Genomic DNA, 14,934 nt, shown 5'->3' on the forward strand with positions numbered 1-14,934 from the left:
TCACAAGAAGCTGCTGACTGACTGCAGACATAGGAATGTTTCCATGACAACCAGGACAGGCTGAGATGTATATCAGATTAATGCTGTCGGTGTTTTCTCATGATTTCCGATAGATGTGTTAACATCAGCAGCTACAGCTACTAACTACGACTACTACTACTACTACTACTAGTCAGGAACTCTAAAATACTTCAATTTATCAGCTGTTGATATGGTGGTATTTGGTTCTTGTTCATTTGAATATTAATCAAAGTTACAAATTGATAGTTTAGTATTAGCAATGTTATGAGTCTACCTTAAATGGCTGAAAGTTTCCTTTGGTAAAAAATGTGATTTCCTGTTAATTACATTGTATCATTTTGATAATAAATAATTACTTTTAGTAGACATTTTCATTCCTTTTTGAACTACTGAACCAACATCATTGTGGTTCCCCATTATTATTGAAATCTAATGTTTTTAAACATTGAGTTCTATTGATAACATTTATTATATTTGTCATTTCCTAACAACCAGACCAGCTCAAACTTCAACATAATGGTGTCCCGTGTGAGGCGTAGTACTGTTTGTAATCATCCATAATAGTGATTTCATAATTGTGAAATATTCATTGGTCAATGCCAACATTTTAGATTCCACTTCTAAACTTAAAAAAGTGTTTAAATTCATTAGAACTAAACACAACGGTGTCGTCCGCATAGAAACTATATTTTGTATTAAAAAGTTTAATTTGTCAGAATTTTATAAAGATAAAATACAAAAAGAATCCCTCTCTCAATGATCTCTTATGGCCCACTAGAAGTGTGTGGTGGGGTCTGTTTTCTCTGTTCTTCGGGATGTTTCTGGGTGTCATGTGTGTCCTCCAGTCAAAGTACCGATCCACATTCAGAGTGAACAGTGACGGTTTGAATTCAAGCAGTGACTACAACAACCAGCTATTACTACAACACATGTGCACAAAATAATCACAGAACGTGCTGCTTAAAATATAAGAGTTTACTTCTTTACCATCACTGATTAACACCAATGCTGTCCACGTGTTCACTGAGGGGTTTGTTTGCCCATTTCGTGGAGCTTCAATGATTATTAAATGGATTACCTTCAATTCAGCAATTAAATCATCAATAAATTATATTGTTATATTCAGTTATTCAGCGATTTCAACATTCGTTGCCTTAATGGAAGACTATGAGACTTCTTTAACCCTTGAAATGAGAAATAAAGAGTTGTGTCTTCCTATATTGTTCATTTCATTATCAATTAAATAGTCACAACATTAAGTGTTTGTTCAGGGCGGTCTTAAACAAAAGTTCAAATTCATGTATTTTGCTCCTCTATTAGAGACTTCATTATTTATGTATTTTTTTTTAGGTAAAAGACACACAAAATCACACAGAAAATCAGTTTATATACAAACAAGTTTTATGAAAAAATTGTTTGAACTAACATGAACTAACAGAATCAGAATGTGAGGAATCCTGATTCTGGTTTTCAGGAAAAAAAGATTTTTTTTTTACAAAAAGTAAAAACATTTTAGAAAAGTTCGACAACTTAAATAAATAAACAAATGATGAGGAATGTCTCTTTACTAAAGAAATATAACAGAATGTACAAAATATATATATATAAAAAATATATATATTTGCATTGACCGTGCATTTAACACCCAGAGACCGAGGGCAGAGAGAAGACGTTGTAGTTTATCAACACAAAACATTTAACAACAGAAACAATCAACCAACCGTCTCCATGAACCGACACTGTAGAAAAATAAAGCTTTACCTGAAGAGGGGAGCAGACATATTCAAAAAAACATATCTTTTCCGACTCCTGATCTGCAGCTTTTCAAACTCAAGGCACTCTGAACACGAACCCTCGACGAGTGTCGAGCCTCTACGAGGAACTGCTCCGTCCCCCGTGAACAGCAGGGGGTCACTGTGGAGCACACAAAAAAAATAAACTCTTCCCAGCAGCCAAACGCTGACCAATCAGAGGCTCTGCTGGCTGGGGGAGGAGTCAGGTGTGATGGGGTTGGCAGCGTTGGCGGCGTCGGCGGCGTCCGTGCGCTGCCCGTCGCTGCCAGTCACCCACGTGTGGAGGAGGATCTGCTCCAGGGTTGGCCGGTCTGACGGCTGCTGGCTCAGGCACCAGCCAATCAGCTGCTGGCACTCTGAAGTAAAAACAAACAAGGAGGAGATGAAGAACACTCATCTCTGGTTTTGTTCAGACGTCGATGTAAAAACCTGGTCGCGTGATCTCGTCACGCTCCGGCTCACCTGAGGAGACGTCGCGTCTGAAGTAGATCCGTCCTCTCAGGATCTCCTTGTCCTGTTGGAAGGGGATGTCCCCGCACACCATGTCGTACAGCAGCACGCCGAGAGACCACACTGTGGCCGAGCGACCGTGGTACAGACGGAACCGGATCCACTCCGGAGGACCATACACCAGCGTGCCTGGAGGGAGGAGAGTTACATCACTACAGGTACAGTGTGTGTCAGAGTGGAGCAGGAAGTGACGGATCACCATCGTGCGGGAAAATACTCCCGGAGACGCTGACGACATTACAGAACCGGTGCATGATGGGACGGTAGTCACTGACCCAAAACACCTTCCCAATATTTTAAAACGTCTAGATTTTCAGAAACAATCCCCACAGCTCTTCAGATTCTCTCAGCTGATCGGACTCACCATTGAACTCGGTGAAAGCCTCGTCTTTGAGGAGGGCCCCCGAGCCGAAGTCGATCAGTTTGAGCTGCCCGGTCCTCAGGTCCACCAGCAGGTTCTCGTCCTTGATGTCCTGGCTCAGCTCGGGACGCTCCATCACCATCAGCCAGCCGTCCGCCTGCTCCCACCAGTCCAGCAGACGCACCACGCCGCCGAACGCCCCGCCCACTTTCTTCAACATCACCACCTCCAGAGGAACCACAGCGCCACACTGAGGAAGAAACGGATCATCAGCTCGCTGTGCATGAATTAAAATGCATGCAATTACTAAATGTGGGACTAATTAGTCTTTTGTGCTGGTAAATAATGCGTTTTAATTGTTCATTGTTGTCATCTTGTACACGGGCATTTTTCATAAAAGGATGAATGAACTAACATAGTAGCTGAAGTGGTGGTTAAAGTGACAGGAAGTTGTTATACAACAGTTATATCTGCATGTATGATCTCACCAGAGAGCCTCACCCCATCACTCTGCCTCTGCACACGTGCTTCACAGCAACCTGCATGTAAACAAACGCCATCAACACACCGTACAGTTATAACATACTATATAAGAGGGTAGATGATGGTTATCTGTAAAAACACATCATAAACTGCCATAATATCAATCTCTGACTGTTAACAGTCACACAAAGCTCTTTGTTTTTCTTCAATAGTGAATTAAAAAGCATTCCCCCACCAGTTTTTGGATAATTTCATAAAAATATGATCAATCATGTAACTATTACCGTTTCCTCAAAGAGAATAAAGCGAAGTAACACGATTGATTTTCACTATAAGAGGAAGTGTAAGCGTCACAGACCAAGTTTCTTTGTGAAAACAAAGACCACATGCCAGGCACACCCGGGATGAGTCAAGTTACACAGCTGACATGAGGGGAAACCGGAAGTAAGGTGGAATAGTCACCGCCTTCCAAATAAAAGCACAAAGTCAAACCATAATGCGCAGTTGGTTTTCACACATGGGAATTTACCTCGGTGTTTTGGTTCTGAACAATAAATATATGAAGAGAAAATTAAATGAAGTAAGAAAAACATCACAAAATAGAAATGTAGGTAAATAAGAAAGTAGAATATGGGAAAAAAAAACTAATATATGTGAAATATATCTGTTATCTACAACAGCTAGGATAATCGGAAAATGTTTTTGTTTTAGTCAATTTACAATTCAAATAACTTTTGCTAATATTTTGTAACGCTTTAGTGCTGCTTTTATTTTTGAAGGCAGAAACCGGAAGCCCAGCCGCCTGCGGTGTGTGTAGCTTGATGCGTGCTCGCCCAGCAGCGGCCATGTGCTGTGGGACCAAAACAAAGCGGCTCTCCGCGCTCTTCTTACCGGCAGCCCGTCGGAGAGGCGCGCGGCCGAGTAGACGGTGCCGAACCCCCCCCCTGCCGAGCACCGAGCCCAGTCGGTACAGCTTCTCAAACGGCTGCTTCTCCTCCGCTTTGACTAAAGAATAAATACAAACTAGAAAATGCATTTCCTGCTAAAAATGCGTTGGAATGCTGAAAGCTGAAATGAATTGCAAAAACATTGCTGAAAATACAGAAATGAGAGACTACCTGTCTGAAAAATGTTGAAGCCCGAAAGCATTTAAACTGCACTGCTGAAAACCCTTCTATTGAAACGTCTAACTATGGTGTCTGTAGCAGAAAGTATGAGAAAGAAGAAGGCTTTGAACGTTGAAGAAGTTTAACAGGATTTGAAGATTTTCTCCATAGATATCCCATTCAAAACAAATTGCAAAAAGCTTAATATTATAAATAGTTTAAAGATTACAAATATGAAGTCATATCACCCTCTCCTGAAAGAGCTGAACATTTTGATATTCTAACGGTTTCTGTGGCTTAAACAATGTCAGCAGTAGTGATATTTGTAGTAGTAGTAGTAGAAGTTGTAGTTGTAGTAGAAGTATTATCATTAGTAGAAGTACTAGTAGCATTAGAATAAGTACTAGTAGTAGCAGTAGTGATATTTGTAGTAGGAGTAGTAGTAGTAGAAGTATTATTAGTAGTAGAAGTATTAGTAATTAGAAGAAGTAGTAGAAGTAGTAGTATCAGTTGTCGTAGTAATAGCTGTAGTAGTGGTCGTAGTATTTAATATAACAGTAGTACTAGTCGTAGTAGTAGTAGTTGTAATGGCAGTATTTGAAGTAGCAGTAATAGCAGTAGTAGTAGTACTATAGCCGTCCTACTAATAGCTGTAGTAGTATTAGTACTGGTAGTAGCATGAATAGCAGTAGTAGTAGTAGCAGTTGTAGTATAAGTAATTGTAGTGGTAGAAATAGCAGTAGTGGTAGTAATAATATTGATAGTAGCAGTAATAGTAGTAGTAGTAGCAACAGCAAAAGTTGGAGTTGTAGTAGTAGTAGTATTAGCAGTAGTAGTAGTAGTAATACTAGAAATATTAGCAGCAGTAGTAGTAGTTGTCACAGTATTAATAACAGCATTAATTATTTCAACAAAAAAGCCTCATTTTGAGCTTAATGTTTAAATACAGTTAATCCATGGGGCTTTTATTTTGAAAGAGTTGGGCTGGGTGGGGGAGAGAGGAGGAGAGGACACAGAATCGGAATGTATGAAACACACAAACAGAGGTTATTAAATGACAGGATTCATTCACAGAAAGGGAGAGAGAGAGAAAGGCAGACAGACAGACAGATGGACTGAGTGTGTGGGAGAGAGAGACAGACAGATAGACAGACAGACAGACAGAGAGAGAGAGAGAGAGAAAGAGAGAGAGAGAGTGTGTGTGTGTGTGTGTGTGTGTGTGTGTGTGTTACTGGTTCCCATGGTGACGACGCAGCGGTTGGAGAGTCTATGAGTCTGTGTGTTTATAAACATCAGTAATTAGTTCAAGCACGAACACCTGTCAGCCTGGCAGCCTTTTCATGAGAAAAAGACTGGAAAACACCTGTCAAACAAAACCACAAACCCCCATAACCATAGCCCCTATTCTTCCAATATTAATAGTGGAGTGCAAGGATGACTTGAAGAACAGATCATGCGAAAATTGGATCTGTAGTGTAAAAAAAAGTGGCTTCAATGGCGATTTAGAAATGGGGTACGGTTGTCTGTGCAAGACTTTTTTGAAGTACGTTTTAACATTGGGGTCTATGGAGGAGAAAGTTGGTTTTCCTCTCAATTAAAGGCTTTTGTTCCAAATGTGTAAATATGTGGGATTCCACAGTCATTTGTCTACGACAAGGACAAGATTAGCTACGTTTCCATCCAAAAATTATGCATGAAGAGTGAAAATTGAGGAGTTAGTGGCAAAAGACAAATATTTTTTTCACAGGAATCTCAAGCTCCTCTTCACTCTAGCGGTGACATCACGCACTCTAAGCTGCGCAATACACACCCATTATAAAAGCAGAAAAGGACTGAAAAACACATAAAAGCAAAATTGCTACAGTTCAAAAAGTGTAAAAGATATCAAAATGATTATAACATACAATGATTGATCAGGGTTTTCTCAACATTCAAAAGTTTAAATGGTGTCTGTAGCTGAAAGTATGAGGAAGTAGAAGGATTTGAAAGTTGAAGAAGTTTAAGAGGATTTAAAAATATTCTCCACAGACATCCCATTCAAAAAATAGGTTGCAAAAAGCTTCATAATTCAAAAAGTTGAAAGATTGAAAATATGAAGAGACATAACACACATGAGCTGAAAGAGCTGAACATTTACATCGTTGAACGGTTTCTGTAGCTTAAAAACTGAAGAAGAAGAAGAGTTTCAAGCGCGACGGAAGAAATAGTGGAATAAAGATTCGAAGAACAATACTTGGAATGCTGAATCAGCATGGCTGTCATAGACTGCATCATATATGATGAAGAGGCCCAGATGGTGTATATGTGGCACAACAAGTCATATGTCGTTCAGAAAGTACAATAATTGTTTGGGTGTAATGTAAGTTAAGAGAGTTTACTATGTTTCCTATGTGTTTATGAGGAGGAAGTGTTAATTGTAGTTAAAATTGAGGGTACAGCGTTATTTATCATCAGCTACATGTTAGGCAGTAGATCCAGTGGATCGCCAGTAGGTGTCAGTGTTGCGACATAAGCAGTGTCTGTGACGGAGAGCCACACTGAAGTCTCGCGAGGATGAGAATCTCTGTACAGGATAGAAGTAGAACGCGCTGTGGAGCGACTGTACACCTAAATGTATATTTTTGTATGTTACAGAGCACTTTCATTAAATGTGTAGCACCAGATTGAGCCTGTGTGACGTCATTCTGTGCACGCTACACATAGTGCTGGGTCACGTGGTGCAATTCTCCTGAAACTTGGTGTGCGTGTTAGTATGAAGCCAGAGCAGGTGTGTGTCAAGTTTGGTGGCTTTAGCTTGTTCCTATGGCATGGCTGTCATGTGGGCATGAATGATTTGATAGCAAGGGTGTGTTCTGGAGGCTAAGCAAAAACCCTACAGATGGCCATACTGAGCAATTTACTGAGGAGCATGGGGGAATGAATGCCTTCAAGGCTGGAGCGACTGCCCCCCGATTCCTCTACTTCAGGGCGGGGCGGTTCCACGCCATTTCAGCAGGTAGCAGCAGCAGATAACAGGCAAACAGTTTGCCTCTCCCCGAATTGCATGATGAAATACCGTATCTAAATGGCTCTTTTTCCTTCCTTTAATTTTTTCTAGATATGACTCGCACAAAGATGGTTCACGCTTGCCCTCTCTGTCAGAAAGTATGTGCGGCCATGCCCCACCATCTGAAAAATGAAAGGCCACCTCGAGCTGGACCGTGGTGCTCGGGAGCTACAACAAAAGGCAGCCAAATATCAGGTGACGGTGATGCATCTGGCGCAGTTGAGAGCCTCAAACCCTGCCGTCCCCATGCACACGGAGATGGACTTGAGTCCAGAACATGAGCACGATGAGGAGGCGGTGGAGGAGGATGAGGAGACGGAGGAGGCGGTGGAGGAACCCCGTGATAGCGGGATTTTGGAGGCCAGCAGGCTAATGGAGCAGTCTAACATCTTCTGAAGTAAAAACACAGTGACATCTGATGAAACTATTACAAATACATAAAATATAGGGATTGAGGTGGAGACGAGGAGTTACCTGATAAACTATTAAAAGTACAAAGAATATACAGATTGAGATGCATACAAGTAAACATTTTAAATGTACGTCCTAATCACTCTTGACAAGTTCAACAGTAGACGGGGGATATGTGGCTACAAATGGGAGGTCAGAGGTCCCTGCTGTAGCTTGAGTTTGCTCAAAGGGCCTGTGACATTTTCTAAGAGAGGTCCTAGAGTGCCCTCTGCTGGCCAGAGCTAGGAACAGCAGAATCAAACTGCTGTCTGTCAAAAGTCCTACTGCGTGCTTCGCGTGGAAGCTTGTCTTATAGAGCAGAGCGAGGGTGTCTGCCCCGTAAAGAACCCTTCTACGTCCAGCGTGTCACTTTCAGGGAACCTGTCACCCGTAAAAGCGGTGGTGCCCAGGAAGTCACAACAGAGGTGAAATTGCTGGTCGATTTCACTCTTGATTGAGTCGCTGTGATTGTTCAGAGTGACTAGAAATGTGCATTCTAAACATTTAGAATGTCTAGATAGCCCATGTCTAGTTAACGAATGTACGATTGATCCTCAATAAACGTTTCAGAGAGCAGGTATGAATTTGTCACACACTTGCCCATGGCAGCATAGTCACGTGCCTTACGGGTTTGGTGAGCGAAACTCTAGGCTCTAGGCTATCAAGAAAAGAAAGAGGACAGGAGTGGGGTTGTATTGAAGACCAACTCTGACTGGATGATCTGTGAAACCTGACACTCTGAGTTGAAGAGACCACCACCTGACCTGGGAGTGTCTAAGAGTGTCGGAGAAAGTACAAAAAAATGAAATGCAAAGATTTTTTTTTCGGTTTGATACTACAATATCAACAAGGCCATCTTTCCATCTACATGGACTGGAGAGGGAACGATGAAAATGTGAAAAGGAGTGTGCAGGATGGCGAGAGAGGAAAAGTATGATGGCATGGAAGAGAGGGGAAGGATAAAGGTATGAAGAGACATGAAATAACGTCAGAACGAAAACAATCTATCACATCTGTCTTTTCTCTGATAATGATCAACAAGTATGCCCAACAAATGGAAATGCTTGAGAAAAATGGTTGCTAATCTATTTCTGGTCAAAACAACTCAAGTCAAAACCTCTAGCATCCCTAAAACATGGGGGGAAATAATGAAAGTGATAAGAATATTAACATTTACGTTATCTCATCATTGTTTGTTCTTTAAATTTCCATGATGACAGCGGGCTCACTTTGGGGGTCACGTTGCCCCCCTGAGCTGCTCAGCCAATCAGAGTATGGGGTTTGGTAAAGCTTCTCAGAACGGCCCACCTCTGGCCTGTCGACACTCATCTTCAGACACGGTAAAAGCAGGTCCCTCTCTCTCTGTGTTTACCTCCGTTACTTTTAATGGAAATTGAATGAAAAAAAGTGTGACACCTCTCTGCAATTAGCGCAATCATTTGCGCCCTGTCAGTTATGTGAACTGATACAGTAGTGTGTCAGTGGAATTATTCATTAGAATTAGTTGCTTCGCCTGGTTTAAGTGTTTGAACCGTCAAAGTTCTCCTGTTTTGTCACGCTTTTAGAAAGTTTGGACTTTAAAAAGGCATTACATGTTTACCCCAAACGTTTGCGCTGATTCAAGACGGGGGGAGGAGGAGGGGGGGCTGCGCCATTGTTAGAGGTGTTAGAGGAGGTTGCTGATTCATGAAGCATATCGGGTCAGAGTTAGGTAAGGGTGTGATAACCACCATGACTGAATCGGTTTCCTATCACAGACAATCTTTCTGCTTTGACGGTGTTTCTCCAAACTTTATTCTTTCCAGATTGCTCAAGTGAAGAGAAGACAATGGCAGAAGAAACTAAGAAGTAAGATTTGGTTGTGTCGTTAATGTTCCCTTCAGTGGATTTCTCTGCATTTTGAGTTGAAGAATTCCTTATTTCAATGTTAATGAAATGTTCATTTCAATAATAATTCAATGTCCAACCTTTTGTCATCATCTTGAAGGTCCCCACAGGTGGAACATCTGGGTCATCACCAACACCAGAGGATGGACTTTCAGGGGATAATATCTCTGTGTTGCTCTCAAAGTCCAGGCTTGTTTCCTATAAGGGAAAAACAAAACAATATAAAGCACTGGCAGTAGTTACTGTTATACATTGAAGAAGGATATGAAACCCTTGTAGTTTTAAGTAAAGGTACATGATAACAACACAGCGGTGAATGTATGGTTGGGACCATGTTTGCCATTTTTTCCCATGTGATGAAAATATGACAACCTAACTCATTCTGATACAAACTGTACATTATAAAAAAGTGAATGGGCTGCAAACAAGCAGATATCAAGAGTAGATACATGCTGCAAGTTCCAAATGCAGTAGATTTTCCCATTAGTAACAATGGCAAAGTAAAATGTGAGGCGCTGCCCAGGTGTAGACATTGTAGCCAAATGTTAGGTTTGGTGAATGCATATAGCTTGCACACAACCACTAATGAATTATTTTGTCTCAAAACACCCACAACTCAAATATAGTGCAATCTCATTGTAGCTGCACATATAGCTGGGGCTCTACCCAATGTCATTTTTTGACATTTGTTTGAGGTTTACGGATGAAGCTCAGAATGTCTGTCATCTGCTTATGTCGTCATCACCCAAAAAATGTATTTCTCAAACAAAATTGTCATTGAATGAAGTGATTCATCAAATGAAATGAGGTAGTCCTTTTTATTAAATGAACTTCCTTGAATGAAAATAACTTTTGTTCACAAAATGACATAACAATAGGTGCAGAGTGCCGTGGTGCTTGCTGTCAATGAGAGAGAGAGTGACAGAGAGAGGGGAAGGGAAGGTAAAAGGTGGACTATTGCATGCAATGTTCCTTTAACTTTCTTTTGCTATACTGAATAGTTTGAAGCTTTTAAGCATCATTCATAACGTTGACACTCAAGTTACTAATATTAATAACTTACAGAAACATTGAATGCAATAGTACACCTTTCACCTTCTTTCTCACTCACACACACACAGCGAGTGACGCAGTCCTCATCTCTGTAATTGTCCAGTCCAAAACTCAAAATTGATTGAAAAAAGAACATGTTTTATTGAACAAACTATTGTGCATCAATCCATATTTTTTGGAGTTAAGGCTTTCGCTTTCGATTATACGCAAATCTTTTATTTGCGTATAATAGTTGTGTAGAATGGAGTTTGTAGTTTGTAAAAATGTGTTAGATTGTACGTTTTACCCAGATCTTTTATTTTTTGGGGGGATATTCATATTCATATTCATAAATTGTACACATGCATAAATGGACTTTTTTCGACGGTAAATGCTACAGCGGACCCGAATTCGGGTCCGTCGGGCTTTAACACAATGAATGAATAGACATGCAAAAAAAAAAAAAAGCAGTGGAGAATTCAAATGTTGATTTAGAATTTGCCTATCATCTTTTATGATTGAAGATTTGAAGCTTCCAACTCTACAGTACAGCCAGCAAGTAATCATTTCTGATTACCTGGGTGGATACTTGCATTGTAACTGGCAAGTAACAATAACAGGGTGAAGTAAACTATTAGGAGGCCTGTCATTAGGGACAGGACCAGTTCAAAGGGTTTGTTTGACACTTACCAAGCTCGTGGAAGCTGCAAGTGGCTCAGATGAAAGTTCTGATAGTGATGAGATCTCCCCATCTTTGTTTGGACTTCCTGAGGGCTAAAACAGCAGGGAGAGAGGCAGATACAGAGGACACATGTATTCGCATTTCTCAAGAAAATGAGTTTCAGAAAGAGAAAAATAGAAAAAGTGTTTAGTGTGTCAACATTAAAAATTGCAGTTCTCTGTCTCTCCCTTCGCCCTTTCTAATTGTTTCACTGCTATGAACTGGTCTGCTTGCATCAAGGAGAGAAAGAGAAAAAGAAAGAGACACACCGAGAGATAGAGATAGTTTGTGTGTGTGTGTGTGTGTGTGAGAGAGAAGAGGAGAGTGTGCATGATAGAGCTAGTTGTCATGGAGAGCTAATTAAACCTTTAAATGTGTTTGTTAAAGAATGGGGTTTGATGTTTAATTTCCAATTCAATTTGTTTCTTATATAAATGTATTATTTGTTCAAGTATTTGTTTCATTACACTTCTGTTGAGCTGTATTAACACATAGTTTAGTCATGGTGTGGTGACTGTGGCTAAGTGGAGAGCAGGGCCGTCCTTCAATCAGAGGATCGGCAGTTTGAACCCCGGCTCCTGCTCCACCAGTCGCATGTCGATGTGTCCTTGAGCAAGACACTTCACCCTGAAATGTCTCCCGTAGCTGTGCCTACGGTGTGATAGAATCTGAATTGGAAGTCGCTTTGGATAAAAGCGTCTGCTAAATCACTGTCATGTAATGTGTGAGTTTTTCAGGTCAAAGAGGCAAAGTATATAGAATTTGGGGGAAGATATGCATTTCCATCTATATATAACATACCAGCCATGAAGGCCAGGTTAAAGTAACCTATCAGGAGGCTGTCATATGGGACAAACTAAAAGCACTACTTGTTTGACACTTACCAAACACTTGGAAGACTCCAGTAGCTCAGATGGAAGGCTTGGTGCTGATGAGGTCTCCCTCTCTGGGTTTGGACTTCCTGAGGACTAAACACCAGAGACAAACACATATTACCATTTCTCCAGAACAAGACGTTCACAAAGAGCTGAAGAGCCAGATCTCTACACTCATACACACATTTTCTTTATTACTAAAACTAAAACATAATGTGCAGGAGGCCCCATTGAAAAGTCTTTGTAATTTAAGATCAGATGTTCAAGTCTTGGTTCTATGAATACTGTATCACTTTTTAAAGAGCCCCACCATCATTACCTGCATTTGGTGTTTTTCATATTCCATGTGCCTGAATAAGCATTGATTGTGATGCTTCCTCAGGCGATCTAAGCGTGCGCTCAGCCTGGTGGATGGTGCACTCTGTCTGCAGGAGGTTAAACACAGAACAGTTGATGTGACGTCTATTTACCTAGAGATCCATCACTTTTAACTTCTAATAGAAATATCTGTCATTTGAGGTGTGACCAGCTCTACAGTTAACCTGGCTATATTTAAGTCAAGAAAACTTCATGTTTACAGCTTGTGGAGATAAAGTGAATCAAGTCCATGCTTGAACCTATTCAAAGTAATAATCTTCCATACTTAAACACTTGTTATAGAGATAATAAACTGGCTTGAGTGAAGTTCAAGAAGCTCTAGTCAGTGTGTTAACCTGCACTTAATTCATCAGCTTACAGTGGCTTTCTCCAGTCAGCTGGCTTCTTAACTGGCATGACTGTCAACAAGAAGTATGGTTTCTGGGGACAGGGTAGTGGATTTCAGAGACCAGTGCAGGTAACGCTAAACGGGTTTCTAGCCTGCTTCTTACATGAGTGAGCACTTGCAGAACAGATGGAGCGGATGAAAGCAAAGATCTTTAATCGAAACGATGCGTCCTCGTATTTAAAATAGCTGCAACCAAAGTCCGACTGAAACTTAAAGTAACAAAGCAGACTAAGTCCGTTTCCACTAGTGCCCAACTGACTGTTTCTACATTTAGACCCGTTCATCGTTGAGAGGCTCTCTGTCTAACTCACTGCGCAGTTCGGCTCCGACACGACCCCCCCCACACACACACACACGCCGCCAGCAGCGTCAATCAGTAATAATTTGATAAGTAATTATAAAAAATATTCGAAATTCAAGTCTGTTACTGATCTGCAGAACTATGTAATAACCTGGTTACCTGGTGCATGCAAACACATTGGGAAGAGTAATTGAACAAAATAAGTTATGGTAACTTGAGATACTCAATATAAAAAGCTAATGATAGCTACTGGTGGCTGTAAAGTAGCAGGTGAAAAAGCTTTTATTTAAATATTTTATTAGCAGTCCATAATCTGGAAAATGCTGACAACATAGTCCAATGCTGGCGGGAAGCTATGTCACGTTAGCATAACCATCCCATGCTAATATACAATTGAGTGAGATTTTGGCCGCAAACATGTGCTTAGCCGAACAAATATCAACTAAAACGGTTAACGGTTTAGTTTTATGTAATGTTACTTACTTTGTTGTCATTTGTTTACCCTTCTTGGGCATCAGTTGCGTTTCTGTCCTGTGCGGCCTGCTGCTGATGCGTCGTGATCCTTCTGATTGTCATCAGGAAGGAGAAACTTATAGACTGCGGCGAGTGGGGGGTGGGGACAGGTGAACCGGGGAGCGCAAATGTCAGGAAAAGTGTGTTCCTCCCTCACTTCTTTGAGTCAGTGCAGAAATAGTACCATTGCATTGCTTAATTCGTGTTTCTTTAAAATATCAGTGCTTCGAAATAAAAAATATTTAAGCACATTTTGAATATCCTTATTTCTAAATTAATATTACAAAGTTGTGCTGATGTTGCAAACTATGTAAAAAAAACATAGCAAGTTGACGATCATAGTGTGCTGTATTAATAGTTTGGTATTGAATGCTTGTGTCTATAATTAATATTAATAAACATTATATAACGCATGTTCCTAATGTGTGTGTGTATATATATATATATATATATATATATATATATATATATATATATATATATATATATATATATATATATATATATATGTTTATATTGCAGGTCATTTGGAGCAAGCAGAGTGGAGTTATGAATTTTTCACACACTTACCCATGCCAGCATAGTCACGTAACAGGGGTTTCGTGACCGTTAACTGATCCTTAAATAATTAATAGCGTTTGAGGAGTTAGTGCTAGACTTACGAAATTTTGTGTGTGTGTTTGTCTTATGCCAGTGCTAATGTTATCCGATTGTGGTGTTTCTAGCTCTTTCCTTTGGTATAGCTGCCATTGGCTCCCATTCAATAAGAGGATTTTTTTCGCATTTTCGGGGGCGGGTTCACACACGCTGAGAGCATTTGTGTCAGCGGCAAGAAGGATGGACATGGATGATGAGCTCTATGATGTGGGCACCGAAAACACAACCAATCTCCTGGATAAATTTGAAATGTATGAACAACTGACGGATTTCATGCATGCGGATGTGCACATGCCCGTGCACTGCACTACGGTGTCGCATCCGCATCATTTTCTCAGATATATGTTTGATATTGATGAGGTGGTAGTCGGGTTCAAGAAACTTCAAGGCTTGCATCGTGGCCTTCACTATC

At 40.6% G+C, this 14,934-nt stretch overlaps 1 pseudogene; it reads right to left on the bottom strand.

The window, feature by feature from the left end:
* Nucleotides 1–1,445: 1,445 nt before the first annotated feature.
* On the bottom strand, nucleotides 1,446–12,374 carry LOC137888852 (serine/threonine-protein kinase pim-3-like; annotated as a pseudogene).
* Nucleotides 12,375–14,934: the final 2,560 nt, after the last annotated feature.

The sequence above is a fragment of the Cebidichthys violaceus genome, unplaced genomic scaffold (genome assembly GCF_023349555.1).
Source record: "Cebidichthys violaceus isolate CVI_PGR_0920_01 unplaced genomic scaffold, fCebVio1.0.p SCAF_107, whole genome shotgun sequence".
NCBI classification, from domain to species: Eukaryota; Metazoa; Chordata; class Actinopteri; order Perciformes; family Stichaeidae; genus Cebidichthys; species Cebidichthys violaceus.